Source organism: Typopeltis vanoorti, chromosome 1 (genome assembly GCF_054136105.1).
Source record: "Typopeltis vanoorti isolate ZY-2024b chromosome 1, IOZ_Tvanoo_1.0, whole genome shotgun sequence".
NCBI lineage: Eukaryota > Metazoa > Arthropoda > Arachnida > Uropygi > Thelyphonidae > Typopeltis > Typopeltis vanoorti.
The window spans coordinates 35,175,112-35,194,912 of record NC_143549.1 but is presented as its reverse complement, the minus strand read 5'-3'; the positions used below and the strand labels follow the sequence as shown (position 1 = coordinate 35,194,912).

At 35.0% G+C, this 19,801-nt stretch overlaps 1 protein-coding gene across 1 annotated transcript in view; it reads left to right on the top strand.

Moving 5' to 3' along the window:
- The first annotated feature begins 5,384 nt into the window (after positions 1 to 5,384).
- LOC150109884 (forkhead box protein P1-like) overlaps positions 5,385 to 19,801 on the top strand; it is a 589,350-nt gene continuing 574,933 nt past the window's right edge. The window contains exon 1 of the mRNA XM_090397192.1: positions 5,385 to 5,428. The gene's annotated coding sequence lies outside the window, so the exon portion shown is untranslated. The remainder of the gene's footprint in view (positions 5,429 to 19,801) is intronic.

Here is a 19,801-nt window from a genome sequence, read left to right as displayed (position 1 = left end):
ACTGTAGCTTTCTGCTGTCGTGTTGTTTACCTAATTCGTCTTATCTTCTTTGTTAATATTTAATTCACCTGTTTTCTGTATAATTTCTCAAATGAATTTCTTTAATTCTTTGAGATTTAGAATTTTTAAACAGCATTTTAATTTAATGCCTTTTTCCTATGAAATTCTGGTCTTCTTTGTTAACCTTTTCTTTTTCTTTTTCCCCTCTTTCTTAGAATCTAAACTGTCTCTTGCTACCTCATTATATACTATTCTATTTTTTTTTATTTCCTTTCTGCCATGCATTCTGGGATCCTTTTTTTTTTTTTTTCCACGTTTTCTAGTTTCTCATTCTTCAAAATTTGAAAGTAATTCTTATCGATTTAAAAATGCACGTATTTAAGTATAGAGCGAATTTTTTTTTTTAGGAAAAATTATTTATTGTGGTTGGTTGATTGTGCATATTCTCAATTTCGGTTGTCGAAATGCATATCGCATCCACTTTTCTACCAAGGCTGTCGGTTCAAACCTTCTCAATGTGGCGTGGATTCTTGTGAATACTTTTAACTGACAGACAATTCTAATTGTCTCAAAAAAAGTAGTATGGATTTCTAGAACAGAAGCAAATCTATGAAGTGTTAATAAACTAAACTGTAACGATTTATTTTTCTTATAGCGTGCAAAGATTTTATTAAACCAAATACAGGTAGGTTGGGAGAGAGAGAGAGAGAGAGAGAGAGATCGAAGGTAGGTTGAGAGAGAGAGATCGAACTATTTAATTCATATTCTTCACTCATTAAACTACAACTGCTACTAAAGGTGGTTTCGAATTCCTTTATATATATACTGTATAATGCAGTAAAATACTTGCATGTATTTGTTAGTTTAATTCCGGCATATATGATGTTATGCTTCCTTGTTGTCATAGCAACAACCGCTTGTGACTAGGTTTAACAGGTGGCACAGGATATTTATATCTTCAGTAAATGATATTAACATATAGGGAATATTTCATCCGTTATATGCGCGAATGTGTAGACCTGTCATCACATGAATCCGCAATTTCGTCATCAAGAGTATTAGACGACATCTACTTCTATAGCTGAGATATCATCTTGTGTTCCTGGCAGTGTAATTCATTGTTTTAAAATTATTTTCCTTACTTAATTGTTTACATCTTTTTTTTTTTTAATATGAATTCCCACTAAAGAATGTTAGCCTATAGTACATTAGTATGAGTATCGTGGATGGTCTAAGGGGTTGAAAACCAGAAATGGAACTTTCTCAAATTCGGGTTCTTCGAGAAACTGGTGGTCTTACGTAAATTGGACGATGAGATTCACTTGCCATCTGAGGATATTTACCATGCATTCATGCACGCGGTGGAATTCGAAACTTGAAACCTCGGAATCGCACACACGCACACAGCCTATTGGAATGGAGAGTACGTTATCCACTCTGCCAACTAGATTAGCATGTGCCTGTTTAACTGGTTGTTTATTATATATCGTTTATTTATTTACTTCATTGCTTATATGATTGTTTATTTATTTACCTATTTGTTTATTTATTTGTTTATTTATTTACTTAATTGCTTATATGATTGTTTATTTATTTACCTATTTGTTTATTTACTTGTTTATTTATTCACCTATTTGTTTACTTGATTGTTTTCTTATTCACCTATTTGTTTACTTGATTGTTTTCTTATTTACAAAATTGTTTATTTGTGTACATACTTGTTTATTTGCGTAGTTGTTTACCCGAACAAATAAAGAACATCGTTTTTTAATAAATACGCATTTTTTTTTCTCTTTAAAGTACCATAATTTATCGAAATGTACTGAAGTGCATACTGGAATGTGATAGACTGTTTATGACCTTATCAGCAATCTATTATAGAAAAGCAATTGTATACGTTATTAATTGCAGTTCAAAGATTAAAGACTATTTGCATAGTCACTCAATATTTCAACAATTCTATGTATTCAGCGCAGATTCTTTCTTTTTTCTATGTATTCAGTTGTGTCATAGTTTCAAGAACTAAAAGCTACTTCAGCTGTCGATCGAATGATCTGCTATCGTACAATGGACTCACTATTGGGAGTCGAAATAAACTTAAAGTGATGTCGAGAGTCTTTCGCTAATTGAGTGTTCTTGTATTACCTAGAGTAAATCTTATTATGAACTAACCAAAGAATGTTACTACTATCGTTCTTATTGCGCATGCTCACACTTTCGTTCATCTTCTTTCTCAAACGAAGAAATTTCGATTTTGATAACCCTGTTATAAACTACATTAACTATAAAAATTAGCAGTTATTAGAAGAACAGTAATTTTTAAAATGCGAATTATTTCACGTGTCTGTAGGCAGTTGAAATTTTTTTTTTTTTTGTATATAAATAAGGCGATATTTTATTTGGCATGAACTGAAATGTGAACTATTTCCCTTTCGCATTACTTCAGCAGCAAACTTTAAATGCCCAATGAAGGTGAGTCGCACGTTTTCTGTATGAAACAGTTAGCGTTTTTATTTATTTATCTTTAGATTTAGTCAACTGCCCTTATTGCTTTCTCGTAACATTTATTCTACCAAAATATCTATTCAAAATTTAACCGAACATTCTCAACACTTATCGAATGAGCTGATATTTTTCCATTCTCCCGATAGATGGCTCTACTAAGTAATACAACCACTTTATCAAGCGATGCATTGGATATTTGTATGCATAAAGTGAAACTATTATATAAGAGAAAGATCGCAAGAACCGAAGGTCGTTACATAAAACGGAATAACAGGAAAAGTGATAGCATTCGTTTACAACAAAAACAGTAGACTACTTTTCTAAAAAAAAAAAAGTTAGCATTTATAAATGGCGTGAGGATGGGAAACACTACCATCCATTTTCTGTTGTATTCGTTGTTCTGTGTTTAACGACGACAACAAAAATAATAATAAACTAAAAAAAATAAAACAATGAAATAGATCCATTTGCTAATTTTAATATCAGTATTTGACTATGAATTATGTCACCGAAAATGATGCCATTTCTAGACTTTCATCAGAACAATCTGATTTTCAACGACAATAAGTTTGTAAACAGACTCCACTTACACCGAATGATATATTTCTTGGTGTAGAATAGCTATTCACACTGTTCTAGTTAATGTGATTTACGATAGCTAGACCCGTGGTCCTTGCCAAGAGAAGGCTGACACTTGAATGGTATATTTGCATCTAACTTGCAGTTCTAGATCATAATCTGCACTTTCCTGTCATTTTGGATTCTTTAACGACGAGTTTGACATCTGTTGCGTTCACTCTAAGCTCTTTTCAGGAAAAAAAAAAAAGTTGAAATTCTCTGCATTGGATTGTTTTCTAAGTGCTACTAACTAACAGTTTGGAACATCTTGATTTCTTGGATTTTTTTAAAATGTAAAACTGGTAATAAGTGTTGATTTAAGAAGGCCAAAAGAATAATCACAATATGAGATGTTTTTATTATTTGTTCACTTCCTGAAGTAACTTAAAAAAGTAACTTCAAAAACTTTTCTCTTTTTTTTGCAAAATTTATTTAAGAGTTTTCGAATATTAAACAAACAAGAAATGGAACTGCAAGAAAAACAAAAACATAATAAACAAAACTAAATGATTAGAAGAAAAACAAACGATATTTTGCTGAAATCCGAAACTATATACTTAAACCAAAACAATCCTAAACATATCTTTGTCATTCTTTTCCGGTTTATTGTGTATTAGATTATATTTTAAAAATATTTCCTAGTTTAATTTATAAGGAGTTACTATTTTCATAGGATCAGTTGTCACACCCTTTACCTACTTAGATAAGTATTTTTTAAATGTTTTTTTTTTTTTTTTGATTCTTCCAAACACTGTATATGCACGATAATCATAGTATTTATCAAAATATTCCTATATCTAAAATGTATAAAATGTATTTTTAATACAAATTATACTTATTATTAATTAAAATTATAACTATTTTGTAAAAGCTGACTTTTGGAAGTTTTTACTTGAGTTTTACTATGTATATACGTAATTAGTTAGAACTAATGAAATTTCTGTCCATTACATATACGTAAAATAAAATAGATTTTTTTTTTTAAAATGCGCATTACAAAATTCACTATCGCTTTTAATTTGAAATAATACTAGCATTAAGAAGACTAATCTATTTTTTACAAAAAACATTCTTCGTAATTGGTTTCCAATAAATTAGTTTCTAATAAATAACGTCGCTGCTGTAGTTGGCAATTCATCACTCGTCTGCTTCTAGGCGTTTTAATATCTATCAAATACTGCTTTATTTTTAAGAATTTATCCCTCGCGTGTTGAATTTAAATTTACTTTCACCATCAATGAACTAATAATGGTAAGAAATAATTTTTATCATTATGTATGTGTGTGTGTATTTTTTAGTTAACGTTTGGATTATTTAATTTTTATTATTTGTTTCAATAAACTTAAGCCTACTTAGGCTTATATTTAACTACGCCATAATGCACGCTATTAACGAGATAAAAACAATCACGAATCGCAAAAGCGAAAACACTAAGCATTTCTTGGATTGATATGCTTTTTTTTTTTTAAAAAAAAAAAGATTCATTAATGATCTATGATACATGATTATTCCCACTATAATTAAAATGGTCCAAACAAAAATACTGTTAATGACAGTAAACATTAGAGGTGTATCGAATTGTCAACTACCACACACACCTTATCGTAGCTATTAAAATCTGATCAGAGCATTCCCTGCGTCAATCGTGTAGTCTATTTTAAACTTAAATAGCTGTTTGCCGACTCATATTACATAAATTACTACCTGTCTCACTATAGTATGTTCCCAACAAGCAAGTCAACGTGCAAATTCACACTTAGTAATACGACCGGTACATTTAACCATGTAATCTGAGTCTTGTAACTACTGTCGTAAGCCTTCAGAATCGAACACTCAGTCGTTTCATATTTGTAATCATTTATTCAACCAATTCCTAGTCATTTTTCAGGTACTGGATCAAAGTTTATCAAGCAAAGGGCTATGAAGCCTTACTTGTGTCCTTGTCGACCGTAGGTGAGCTAAATTTGTCCACCGATCTCTCTGTTTACCCAGCAGGTGCGTCTGACGTCAGTTGCATGAACAGCGGACTGCTTAGGAAAACATCGGCGTCCGCTAAAGAAAGTAGTGCGAAGTAAGTATTCGTCTACTCTTGTTCATTCTGCACCTATTTCATCCAAATGATGTGGCAAAGTCTAAATAACAAAAGTTAATTTGTTTACTAGTAGTTTCTCAGAATATTTGCAATGTTGACGCGGAGTGGTATGTTTGTATTTACTCAACGCACACCGCATGAGAAGTGTTGCCTTTCAAGTCCGATTTAGGGAGCATGTCAACGCTTCCGAGGAACAAGGCGCTGTACCCAGAGGTGAGTACAATCTTATGCTGTATACTAGCTTATTAAGTCGATACGTGGTGGACTGTGGCGGCTTTAGAAGCTACCAGGCGATCGCCGGTTGTTAGTGGCATTGTCAGCATGCCGTGTTGTGGTTGTTGTGGCTTCTAGGTGCATGGTCGCTCGTGACTGGGCTAATTAATTTGCATAGCGGGTCGAGATTAACTTCGCCATTGCCATAGGCACCTACTGAATGAAGGTAAATACATTCCGACCGTGGTTTAAGATTGTCGGCTGTCTGTGACACCACGGTGACCTCTTCCATCGATACGCGGTAGTTAGGGCAAAAATAGCGTCCGTTGCGTAGTGTGCGACGCCGAAGTCACGAGGTAGTGTACACACACATACATACACGCCGACCACGAGGACAAAGGCGTGCCCCGATATTTGTTTGTTTTAGTTTGATAACTGTTAGAGACGATGTCTGTTTTTGGGGATAGTTTGTGCGAATATCGCACCCCTTGGCAGGGGTTGTCAGTGGAAAGTTAGCTTTACCCTGAAGCTTTCCCTCAAGGGCAGACAGCTACGGGTATGTCAGACCCGATACGGTAACCTTTTTTACGAGGCTAGTCACATTCGTGCATTGTATGGAGTAAATGGATTTTCCCTGTCACCTAGTCTTGTGCCGAATGCGCGACTCGATTCACAGCTACCGGGACCGTTGTGCTGGCTGTGTAAAGCGAGGGACAAAGGGACTAAGTTATGCCGTGTTTGCCGTTGCCTCAAGCCCGGAGCAGTCACAAGGCTTAGCGGCAGTTTTCAGAACCCTGCGCTGGCTACTTGCATTGTCCTGAACCAGTTTGGCATGGACGCTGGGCGCTTGAAACCTTGTTTGAATGCAGCATTTTTCCTCAGTTGCGTCATAGGTGGCCTTCAAAAACTCCGTCGCTCGCTTCCTTCCGTTGCCCCGAAGCTTACATAAACGCCCCTAAACACCAGATTTGCGTTGGCTGTAGGCTACTGTTAGAGAGAGGCCCCTTGTCCTGGTTTAGTTTTCAGAAAAGGGCGCAGCTTTCAAAATTTCCTACCGTTAGAAGTAGCAAAGTTGAATAGTACGCTTTTTTGATTCTTTTTATTTCGTGCTGTTTCTTCACACCGAATATTTGGAAACTTTGAAGAATTAACTTTTTTCTTCAGTATATAACGGGATTTTATATATTTATTTTTTTGTGAATTGGAATATATAGTAATTTTTTTTAAATTCATCTATGTATTTATTTTTCTTATATTTATAGTTTATGAATGAAACCTGTAATACATGACTGAGGTCACGTGAAAAATTGAAAATCCTAAGATATCCAGTTAAAAAAAAAAGAGTAAATAAATAGATAGATATAAATATTATATGATTAGTGATTACTTGTCATAAAGTCATTTAAAGCATCCTCCTCCTCCTCACAAATATATATTTCGGAAAATCGCATAAAAGTAATCCCTGTTAATACTTTATAGAATAATTCTTGATTATTATTCGCTATTAAATTAAATAAACTGTAACTTTGAAGATTTCCGTTGGCATCAAAGCTTCAACATGGATGAGACTGATACCTGAGTATCTAATTCATAATAAAAAAAAAAAATAATAATTATATGTTTATGTTCTGGATTAAATGTGCCTATTCGTCATCTTTCAACCATGAGATTAGTGATTACTTAACTTTAGTTTTATTTAATTTTTTTTTTTTCAGTTCAAGCTGCATCGATATTAATGTTGAAATGTTTTGAATTACGACTTACTGAACTTTTTTATATAATCAGAAATGCTCTCTCTCTCTCTCTTTGTTCGTGTGCGTGTGTGTATCATCCTTTTCATCTCTCTTTTAAGATAGAGAGAGAGAGTTTCTGTTTTTTGATTTTTCATCTTCTCTGTTTTGTGCATTTCCCTTTTTTGTTTTTCATTTTTGGTTTCTCTCCACGTACCTCTTGCTACTATTCTGTTTGCTTTTCTTTCTCTTCACACCCTCTTAAAGAACAGCATGAACCAATTTTTTTCATGATTTAGAGATGCATTTTTTCCCCCCAGTCTAGTTTATTATTGAATTGTAAAACATATTTTTTCAGACGCGTTTTTTAATATAATCTTTTACAATTTTCTGATCCTGATATATAACAGATTCATATTAATATGAGATTAATTAATATAATTTAATTAAGATCTTCATATTAATACAAGTTTTAATATGGATATTCATCGGATTTTTAGCATTTCGTTTAAACTTCACATGGTTTAATTACTTCCAAATTAAATATCATGCACTTGATGTTTATATAATCAATTTATTAGGCAGTTATGTTAAAGTGGAGATAGGACACACTTTTTATCACAAAGTCGGCAAAAAAAGCACACACATATATATACACTCGCGCACACACACACACACTGGAGAGGGAGTAGTGAGCTTCTGACTGTTTAGTTGTTCTCTGCAATCGCTGTTATCATGAACATTATAATAAAGTATATATTTTTTGGTTTCCATTAAGTTTAACGTAGGTCAGTCAAAATTTCACTTGAAGCGGTCTTACTATGTTAAGGATTTTTACCCCCCCCCTCCTTTTGCTTTTTTTTTAAATTTGTTTAGAAGAATTCTTATTGAATTGTGGTATGTAAATAGGTAATGTTCTAAGATTTTGTTCTTTGAATTTTAGGGAAAAGTAGAAAGCAAATTCACAGCTTAACTGAACTGTTAAAATAAGAGTATCTGAACTGGGACAATTTGGGTGCTTTTGGTAAGATGAGTTACTGTATTTTTGCATTATATGCGATGAAAAGTTCTTCAAATTAAACACGTTGTTTTGGTGTTTTGTTAGTTAGACGTCTTATTTCATCTTTGAACAAAACAAAAGGGCATATATTTAAGTTTGAATTTATACCCCAGACGGTATTGCTAAACTTTATGACTTCAATTTTAAAGAGTTTGGAGAAGCAGAAAAGTCTGCTATTAATCCTACAAACTGAATGCTAAAATTATTTTTTAAGAAGAGCAAAATGACTCGAGTTAAAGTCTCGGATGGTAATTATCAGTTAAGCTCCAAGGCGATCGCTTGTGTTGCATTTTGCTTTCATGTAAAATGGAAAATTGTATTTGTGTATGTTTGGCTAATGTTTCTCATGACATTCGGACATTCTTAATTTCTCTCTCTTGCTCTTTCTTCTGTTGTCATTTCAGTTTGCATTATCTTCAGTTATTCCCTTCTTAAACCTAAAAGTTTCAATGCTTTCTAAATTCATACTATTTAGTACCTAAAAATTCACCAAGAGATTAATTAGGTGCAGATTTCCGAAAATATGTTCAAGTTTTGTACTAAAAAGTCTTCCGATGTATTTTTCATTCCTAGTTTGTTTCAAATATGCACAAATAATAATAATAATAAGTATTATTATTTTAAATAAATATATAAATTGTACCATTCCTAGTTTGTTTCAAATATGCACAAATAATAATAATAATAAGTATTATTATTTTAAATAAATATATAAATTGTACAGAATCCAAGTTTAGGTTTTAAATCTTTCTAAACAGTGATATGGCGGCCCCATTGGCCGAGTGGTTCTGCTCTCCACCCAAGAGGCTGCGAGTTCGAATCCCGCCTAAGCATGGATGTTTGTGATTGTCTTCCACCTTCATACATTAATCCATACAACTGAATAAACACTCTCCCAAGATGGAGTGGGTCATCATGGGAGAATTAGACCCAACCGTCCCGCAATGGTTGAGACCTTTGTCCCACCAGTGGGGAAAGTAACAGGCTGAAAAAAAAAAAAAAAAGTGATATTAGAAATCGATTGATTGCAATTAATTAGTTATTCTTCTGGCACTTTCTCAATCTTCAATGTAAACGAACACTAAAACTAACCATGCGATTTTTTTTTTTTTAATCCAACTTAGGAAACCTGAGCTGGATAAAAGATTGAATAAAGGAAGTATTAAAAACGGTGACGACAACCGCATGCACCTGATAATGAAGACCAGAGTAATTAACTTTTTCTTCTTCTCCCTTCTACGTGTTAGGCCTACTGGCTTGTTACAGAGCTATCTTAAGCCCTTCTAAGTCGTACCCGTCCCGAGGATAAGGTGACTAGCCCTATGCCTCCCAGTATGTTCTATGGCTGTAGCTGCGTGTGTTTACGGGGCTGGTTTGCCTGCTTGCGGAAGGAAAAACCCCAGATAAACTGGGGAGAAAAACCCTGCTGTCCACGCACAAGACTGTCTAACTTGGCTATGTCTGAGAAAGATCCTTAAGCTCCTCACGTCGGCGACGGGAGTCGAATTTAGGACACTCCCAGGCATATGGTTGCGAAGCGCATAGCCACTCGACAAACCGCCAGTACGAAAACAGTTACACTATAGTTCGGTCGATTGAAAGTTACTTAAAGATAATACGATACTTCTATCTCTCTCTGATCTCTGTTTTACGCGTACAAGTAGACCCGCACTGCGCGCTTTCGAAACCACTTCCAATAGAATAGGGTGGTCAATCCTTATTTCTATAGTATCTTATGGCTCTGTATTGCGGGTGTTCTTCTGCCCAGTTTGTCTGTTTTACGGAATGAAATTTTCGAATTTCGGGGAGGAAAAAAAAAATAAAAAACTCTGCCACGCCGTGTGAGACTGGCTAACTCACCTTTCACCGAAAAACCCTAATAAAGATTCTTTGCTTCTTAGACGGCATTCAAACCTATCTTTTTTTTTTTTTTTTTTCAACTGAAGTGCATAATCGAAATTGACTGGGCTACGGAGACCCTAATAATTACTCTTAGATAATTACAATTTTATGTGATTCAGTAGTTTATGCTATTTTCTTCCTGGATTATAAGTATTATGGTGTGATGCAGATTACTCCTGAAATCCACATGATCTCAGCGATCTCTGAAGTAGAGTTTTAAAGTTTATTGAATGAGAAGCACTGTTTTGGTCGAGGATTATGAATTTCTGTCTCAAATCATTTTCGTTTAATAACTTCTTAACCTATAAGGTTCCGTTTATAGTATATTTAAGTTATATTAAACTAATAAAATAAGCTTTTGCCAGCTCTTAGTTGAGACTATGTAATTAATAAAAAAGTTTAATAAAAGATGATGAAATATACGACTATACTTGATATAAAGAAATTTAAAAGTAAGAACATCTTAAGTTAAAAGATGACAACTTTTATGATATTTCTGATGATTGAGCTAAGATATGAATTTAAAAGGAGTGAGAGAAAAGAAATATTTCTGGAAAATCGCGTGTCTGTATGTTTATCTATTCATCTATCTATCTATCTATATAAGAGACGTTTGTTTGGGATGGGGGTAGACTAAGGTGAATTGCCGCCGCTATTAATAAACTGCAATAGCAAAGAAAGCGGGTGTGGTCTTTATAAGACTTAATATTTTATTTTGGGTAGAGGAACTTTCCCATTCCGGCAAAGCAATCGACTGTAAGTCGCGCTGTTATACAACATTAGAGAAAAAAAAAATTAATAGACTACTTTTTTATTTTAATATTTAGACGTATTAAGAGCTGTATCTGTGGATAACTTGAGGTGGAGAAAGTACAATTAAGATTTAAATAAAGCGTATAGAGAGTGACCCCAAAAGTCACTTGTACGTATCAGCATTGCTGAAGTTCCATGTGGGCAAGTTCTTTTGTCGCCTCATGTTGATCGCTTGATCGCCACTAACTGTACGTCTGTACATTTCATTGTTACCATAGTAACGGATTTTTGTATAATTTGGTTGGAACGATACACTATTTAGCCGGATATAAACGTGACACAGAGTCTATTATTTTTAATGAATTCTCCGAAGCTGCAAGACAATCCACTAATTCAAACTGAATCTCTCTCTCTCTCAATCGGATAACGGGATTTCTTCAATCCCCCCCCCCCTCGCATGTTTTTCTAAACTGCTTTTCATAAGTCAGGTTCTCCATTTTCCGTATGGTTGACAACAGACGCTGTTATCAACCATACGGCTTTCTCTAATGTTGTATAACATTTTTAACCACTTATATTCATTATTTATTTTCCGATTCATGGTCGAATACGTCACAGCAACTTCTAGCAGGTACAAAGATTGGCATTTTATTAGAGACTGGTTCTCTTTTGAATGAGACCATAAAAATGATTTAATAGATTTGAGAAAGTTGTTGCCTATATATTGCGATTTATAGATTCGATGACACTTTGAAAAGTACTGTGCTGCTAATATCTTTAGAAGCATCCGAGAACCCTGGCTATTAATTCTTTGTATTGACTTTCGTTGGGAGGTAGAAATGTGTCACCGTTGTGTTTATCGATCTGGCCTGAGGACATGTTATTATGACTGTTGGGCCGTGCCGTAGCTTTAATGTACTGAAGGGGGTATTGTTATTGGGTGTTTGTTTCAGCCCCCTCTGTATTTTCCTCCGTTTGTTGGTTTAGTGGCCCCTATCACCTGTCACTGGGGGTAGTGTCGATTCTCGAGCCTGTGGGCAAAGGGTGAATATAGAAGACAGGCTTGTGTACTGATGCACCTGTGTTGCTGTGCAATGAGTGGTTGGCGATTCATTAGGGATCGTTCTCATTTGGGATTCCTTTTCCCGGTGCATCTGCTTGATCGTGTGTGTGTGTGTTACAGCACTTGACCATCGGGTTTTGGATTGTCTCTGATGACCTACTTCAGTGATAGAGTTGGTACTGATACTCTGATGATCTAACTTCAGTGATAGAGTTGGTACTGATAGTCAGTGAACAGCAATCATTCATTAGTTCATTTGGTGAGACTAAAACTTTCTGAAGGTGCGATGATGGTTTTACTGCTAGGAAGCAATGAATTTCTGTCTTCCGCACGCAGAGAATATCTTGAATTGTTTTAAGTATAATTGCATTTTTGGATTATAGTTTAATTTAATGATGTCTGTTGATTTGGTTATTAGAAATTGACAGAATGTTTCTCATATAAATCAGTGAGAGAGAGAGAGAGATTGATCAAACAGACGAAAAGCGAAAATAATGCATGTCAGAGAATGAGAGTGTGGAATAAAGATTATGAAATTTTTGTAAGAAAGAAATCGTAAAAGACAATACAGAGTAATAACAGAATAAAAGATGACGAAGAAATATAGTAAAAGTAAAGTTGGAACGAAAAGCGCATGAATTAAGAGAGTAAGTAGAATAAAAGCAAATTGGGAGAAAAAGGACAAGATAGAAATGTAGAGAGAGAACTGGAAATTGATGGATTGATAAAGACAAAGAAGGAAATAAAAGTGATCATACATTGGGTATATTGACGCATAAAGGAATGAATCTGTTAAAAAAAAAAAGAGAAAAAAATTAAAGAGGATTAGAGGAACAAAATGCAGGTTTCAGATTTTAGAACGGAAAATCAAAAATAGATTAAGTAGGTCATTGAAAAATCAGAGAAGAGAAACAGAAATTGAAAGAACGAAGCTGCATTTTTTAAATAAATAAATAAATTGGAAGGAGATCGAAAAATACTGTTTGGGAAATGAGAGAGAGAGACGATTTTTTTTTTTTTTTTAAAGGAAGGAATGATCAGGTTGTGCAAAAAAGTTAAAACTTTCAATTTCTCCTGCTCTCTCTCTCTCTCTCTCTCTCTCTCTCTCTGCTTCCCACACCGCTTTCTAACCCTCGCGTCTCTTCGTCCCTAGCGCGTTCCTTTCTCTTTCGTCCGTACGATAAGTTCCATTGTCAGGCCCTCGTCTCTCGGTTTCACCCATTCGTTTTTCCTGAAGAATGCCGACAGTTAAGGGGTGAGCGGTGCAATAAAAGTTTTTTTTTTTTTTTTTGGCTGATACCTGATAGGTGACCTTTCCTTCCGTCATCTTCAAGGTCAAGGAGTTTGGATGAGTCACTTTAACTTCGCTTCATCCTTATGCTATACGGAAGTGTGATAACATTCTGGAGATTGCCGAACGAACGTTACACACAAGACTGATTCATCGTCACATCCACTGTAGCTTATCGCAGTTTGCGTGTTTTGTTTTCCTTCATCCAGCGCTGGCATTTATTTACTGTTTGATGAGAATCAAATAGTAATCGCTCGTTACGTTGGACACCTCAGCAAGATCGATTCGCTTATTGTCCCATCTTGGCGGATTAGAAAGAGAAAGACGTTCGTGTTGTCTCGCAGCCATCCCCCTCTTTTAAATTCAGTTTCTCTTAAACTTCTGACAGCAGTATTTTGCGCGGAATGGTGATAGATGGTAAAGGGAGCGGATATCGAATTGCGAGATGTGTGTTCTGAAGCGACATAGATAAATGAAAGGCGTGTGGCATTTCGTACATACATTTGCAGCTTCGTCAGAGAGAAAAATTTTAATTTCCTAGTGAAACACCTGTTATTTGTAATATGGATATGTATCGGCTACGGGAACTGCATTTCACTGAGTGCTGCCCAAAACCGTAAGATATTAAGTATGAGTGGCATCGGAAAAGGATGGTTTGTCTGTCCGACGTGTGAAGGTTAGGTCAAGGTCGACGAGTCACTAACAAGATGTCAGTTATAAGGAAAAACCAGCTTTGTTTCTCCGTGTGTACTGCGTAAACTTCGCAACGACGTATTTTTAAATTTTGCGTGATCAGCTCATATGGGATGAGGGAGCGAGCAAATGATGTTTTACTTGCTCGGGCTACGAAGCTGTCGTAATCGATAAAATGAGAGAATGAATTGTGTAGTTTCTTAATACTTCTTTATCTTCATTCTTCGTTTTCTTTCATAGCAGGACATATTTCATGGCATGCTCATTTTATCTGACTTGAGGTACTCGCTAAACCTATTAATTATTAAATATACGCTTTATGGCAGAAAAAAAAAGAGAGAGATTGGTAAAAGTTTAGTACTTTTAAAAGATTGCTATTAGAATGTATAATACATTGCAATAGCAATGCATTATAGTTGAATAGTCTTTCCAAACATTAAAATGATTCAAAGGAATGGGGGGAAAATCGCATTGAAGTGTATATTTAGATTTTTAATAATAATCCTGTTCACATAAAGTTGCAAACTTATAATACACGCTACTACTACTACTACTACTACTACTACTACTACTACTACTACTACTACTAAGCAGACGATTTTACTGTGAAACTGCAAACAAGATTCTTTCAATGATTTGATGGCAAACTTCTTGTAAATAAGCTAATACATTAGTCTCCTATAATAAAAGAGTAGTACTTGGGTTTCGTTGTTTTATATCATCTAACCCCACCAACTTCATTAGAAAGGATACAAACTCTATTACATATCAGTGACGTGTGTCGACAAGGTGTCAAGGGGATGGAGGAATCTGCTAATGTGCTTACCGAACAGCCGATGGTTGTAGTATTCGAGGAATGAAGAAAATTTGTTCCAAAGGACAGAGGAAAATGGAATAAGAGGCGAAAGAGAAGTCAGTTCAGAAGATTTAAAGCTGGGCAGTAAATGGATGTGATTAGCAGTTGCTAGCGTTCTTACAGCCAAAAAAGAAAGCGGAAGTGGAAGAATAATGGTAGCCATTCCAGCATTCATACAAATATCTACGGAAGGGACACAAGAATATCCATGAGAGAGAGTGAGTAGTTGGAGTGAATCTATGAAGGTGGATCATAAATTAATCGGATTGGCCACTTCTGAATGGCATCCGGCTTAGGATATTTTGTGCTGCACAACCCTAAATGGGTATGAGCAGTTCTTGAGTTGTGCGGATTTGAGAGTTATATACAGGTGAGAAGTTAGTCTTGTGTGGAAAAGTATACCAAGTTTCATGGGGGGGGTGGCTGAAGAAGCTATGGCTGGATGTGTTTATGACAGGAGAAGTTAGAAGTGTAAGTCAATCCAAGAGAAGAAATCTAACGGAGTTTAGAGATCTGAGTATTATTGAATGTAAGGAAAAGTGAAGTGAGATCTTTCTTGCAGGAAATAAGACAGGATTAGGTTTTGATAGCACTGAAAGTCACAAGTTCCGACCGAAACATAGCTAAACTTAATCACATTTGTAGCACTGTTTATGAAATATCTTGAAGCTTCGAATGACTGTGCACTGCATGGTTTGAAATGAAAAAGGGCAGTGGAGTATTACATCATCAGTAAAGGTATGGATAGGTTTTGGGATCATAAAATATTAATACCAGAATCGCTTAGTTTAATATTTTTATGATATTTTAATAGTTTAATATTTTGTGATGAATTCTTTCGCTTGCGTCTCGATTTTTAGATGCTGAAGAAGTAGAAAAGGTAGAAAAAGTTTTAGTACAATAGGAGAATATCATCAGGATCAAAACACTTGGTGTCTTAGCTATATAGTATTATAATGATTTCTTTCTATTTGAAAAACTGGAGGAAGCATGGTTTGATGAGAAGAACAAACGATACCAGGGGATTGTGCTTTATTTTTGAGTGATGCTGTAAAAGATACTGTAGTACCATCTGGTTGTGAAAGAAATGGGATCATGCAATGATAGAAATTGCATCTACTGACTCTGTCAAGTATTAGAAAGCTAGACTATCGTTTGAACAGGAGACAAGTTTTCTGAATTGACCCTTTCGGATCCCAGTTTTATTTATTTCTTTATTATTTCACCAGAAACATAGTGTATGTAGTGTAGACATAACGCGAAGTAGACTTTTTGTTTCTAGCTACCTGCAACATAACTCTCTCTCTGTCCGAATTACTTTGGCAAACTTGTTGGTTAATAAAGACTTGAACATTGTCGATTTTGGATGGAACGTGGAATGAATATCTTCCTTCCACATTCCATCCAAAATTGCTTCCACATTCCATCCAAAATTGATTGCTAATTCCGTTCTCATGATTGAACCGCCTGTTAGAATTATTTCTGTTATTCGGTCTGAGCAGGTGGTTCAATCATGAGAACGAATTAGTAACCAGAATATGAAAATAACAAGTGGAAGTAATAAACTCCATCCTATTTTACACCATTTGTAATGTCGATTGGACATAAGATTGAGACTAACTTAGTAAATTATGCTCTAGTAAAAGGGGAAAAAATGGATGAAGTTATAATCTGAGTTATGGAGATGACATATTGGAGAACAGCTTCAGAAGAGTCAGGAGTGGATAGAAGTATTTTGTAGCATGAATGGTAAATGAATAATTTGTGTTAGTTCATTGCTAACAACAAATACCTTGGGATTCCTTCTAGCTTTATCAGTGGAATTGAAGAAGGATTGAGTTTTTTTCTTCTTCTTTTTTTTTTTTTTTTTGTTTTTTGAGAATTACTTCCGAAGGAAGCATATGAGACCAGTGTATGCGCTCTTCTGGCTATTCTCCAATATAAACAATCCAAGTTTGGAGAAAGAATTGGAGAAACAAAGCCAATTTGAGACGAGTATAATGACGTCCCCAAGAAAGATGACTTTATTGTTTGGATATTTGGACTGCAGAAAATTGAGCTTCAGTTATAAATAATCGAAGGGATAAGAGTAATTTCAGAATTTGGAGAGCGATAAAGACCTCAAATGAGTGTCAAAATGTAGTATGGATATATTGAGATCAGACTGCAGATCAAACAGCAAGGATTCTGGGTTTGTCAGATCATCAGATCTGACATCTTGTGTTAGGGAAGATGAATGCATATGTGCTGCCCTTGCGTAAACTATAATTTGATGTGAGGCTGACGGTAATTTTTGAGTTCTGCTGTTATCGTTTATGTTAAGGCCGCAAAGTGGATGAAGAAACATTTTTTACTTGTTATTGGCGTTTTCTTGTGTTTAGTTGAATTTGTATTGTTTTTTGTGGGAGTTTTTGTGATCTGCAGGAAAACAATTTCTTTATATTTCGCTCTTTCATTGTTAATGGGGAGGAAGAGTTAGATAAAGAGTTGGACATGCACTCAGAGATGAAAAACTTTCAGACATATCGACAAGTCTCTTGATTCCTTATTATCAAGTTCTTGCTTGCCTCTGGAACTGTTTTACTACTCCACTCTCTAATAGTATGGTAGGGACTAGCTCCTTAAAGTGTGCTTGACATGGCATTCATTGGTATTACCTGTCGTACTACATGTAAGAAGGAGGAGGGGATAGAAATCGGAGGCCTTCCACTTGAGACTTAACATGATTTTAGACACTTCAGGCTTCGGATAAGCAAGTTGGTGGTGTTTCACAAGGCTATAAAAAGTCCTCTATCATCGAAAGATGTGGTTGGCATCTCTCCCAACTAGGAATGATATGCCTGTATGGCAATATTCATGGTTTTTCAGAATCCCGTTTGTGGAAACAAGCTACACCGCGAGCAGGTGGGGGTTGACTAACCTGTAAGAGGCCATATGCACATCACCACCGTTTTAATATCTGAAATTTTGAGCAATACATTCAAGTTTGGAGTCTATTTAAAAAATGTTATTAATTTGTCTGAGAAAATGCAGAAGTGAGGGACCAGATTGCTCTATTTTTACTTTTATATATTTTTAAATCTTGCGAGATTCCATAACTTAGTCGGTTTCTACGATGCTCTTTGGTTAGAAAGACCAAATTATACAGTTCGAATAACTCGGTTTGAATCCCGTTTAGAATGCGAAGATCCTTTATCAGGGCTTTTCATTAGCTGATCTCATACGGAAGTGGAAGGATTTTTTTCCCCCTGAAACTCGTTTTTCAAAATAAGAAAATCGGTTTGTTTTGAGGGAACATACTCAACATAAAGAAATGGACACTCCGGGAACAAGGATTAACCACTCTATATTGTCAGATTTGGTTTCGAACGCCTGCATGGTGGCGTGGGTCGAAACGTAAGCATAAAATGCAAATAGGAACCACACAAAACCTGCAGTACATATAGTATTATATGTGATGCTATGTTAAGGATTAGTTAATGAGGGAGTTCTAGTCAACAGTTTTTCAAACCACTTCAGGTCTCAAATAAGCAGGTGTGGTCTCTCACTAGAAAACGAAAATCGTGTACCACCTTATCTACTAATCACACCTAATCGTCTACCACATCCATCACCATGGAATCTTATGAGTAAAAACTTCTATTTCATAGGTTTACAAAAGTTCTGTTTTATTAAAAGAAAATTATAAGGCTGTTAAGAGAATGAATAAATTTAATTATAGGAGCATTTTTACATTTTTCCAGGAATCATGTAGTGTGGGACAATTTTAAACGAATAAATTGCGCTATATATTACACTTAAGGAAATTTTCGTTTAATACAAGGGTAATCAATCAACTGGACGAATTCAAGGTACTCCAGATAAGTAAGTATTTGGAGAACATGAACTTAGTGGGACTGGTACTCCTTGTAGTTTGCACCTCAGGTATAATGCTTACATTGTGATTGGTTGTTTATTTACTTTGGTACAGTGATTCTGTGTTGTTACTGGTTGTATGGGGCTTTCAAGAAATTTTGCTCTTGAAGATTCTGTTTGGGTTCTGACGTTGGTAACGTATATGCTTTGTTTCCATTGGATTTAATATTATTAATCTGGGAATCCTGCTATAGACACTAAAGATGGTCTCACACCGTGCGATGAAAATATCGACATTCGCAAGACCTTCACTGACATTCATGTCAAATGAAAATTCAGCCTTACGCCTATTGGCTAGTTGGTTGCAAAGTTCATTGCTATTAACGGGATTACTTTGATCAGTATTTGATGTCAATAAGATAAACATGGGTAATCAAAACGCTTTTAATTTTTTTTAGAGTGAAACCATTAACGTGTAAAGTTACTTAAAAACAGAAAAATTAGATATTCGTTTTTTATACACATTTTTATATGCACTTGATATACATTTATGTGTATAATTTCTGTGTAATGAATTTATTTCGTTCGTTTCTTTAAGATGGATATGGTGTTTGATTTCGTGCTTCTATGATAATAGTTTTTTTTCTTTCTTTTTTTCTGTATATCACTTGAGGAGTCAGTATTTGTTTTCGTCATCAAGAAGAACTAAGATGGTTAACTTTATATTTCCACAAAACTTTGCGATTACTTATTCAGCTAGCAGTGTATATTGTATATTGCATCAATAATGATGTGAAATATCCGATATTTCACTATGCTACAAACTCGAAGGTTTAATATTTATATATAATAGTTTTGTTTGTTTTGTTTGAGACAAATGCGACAATGCTTTCATGAAGCAGCATCCAGTTTGGACAAACAATCTAGTGGATTCATTGGTATTAAATTTATATTTAGTAAATGTATTCAGTAGGGTAGAGCTTCCGCAGTTCAGTTGGTTTAGACGAGCCCTTTAGTTGTAAACTCCCGGGTTCGAGTCGCGTGAAGGACTTGAGGCACCTTTATCAGTTGTTTTCTATCAAATGGTCCGTTAGCCGGTCTCATACGGAGGTTGAGGTTTTTTTTCTCCCGGATGCTCAGATTTTTCGTCCCTCAAAACAAGCAAACCGG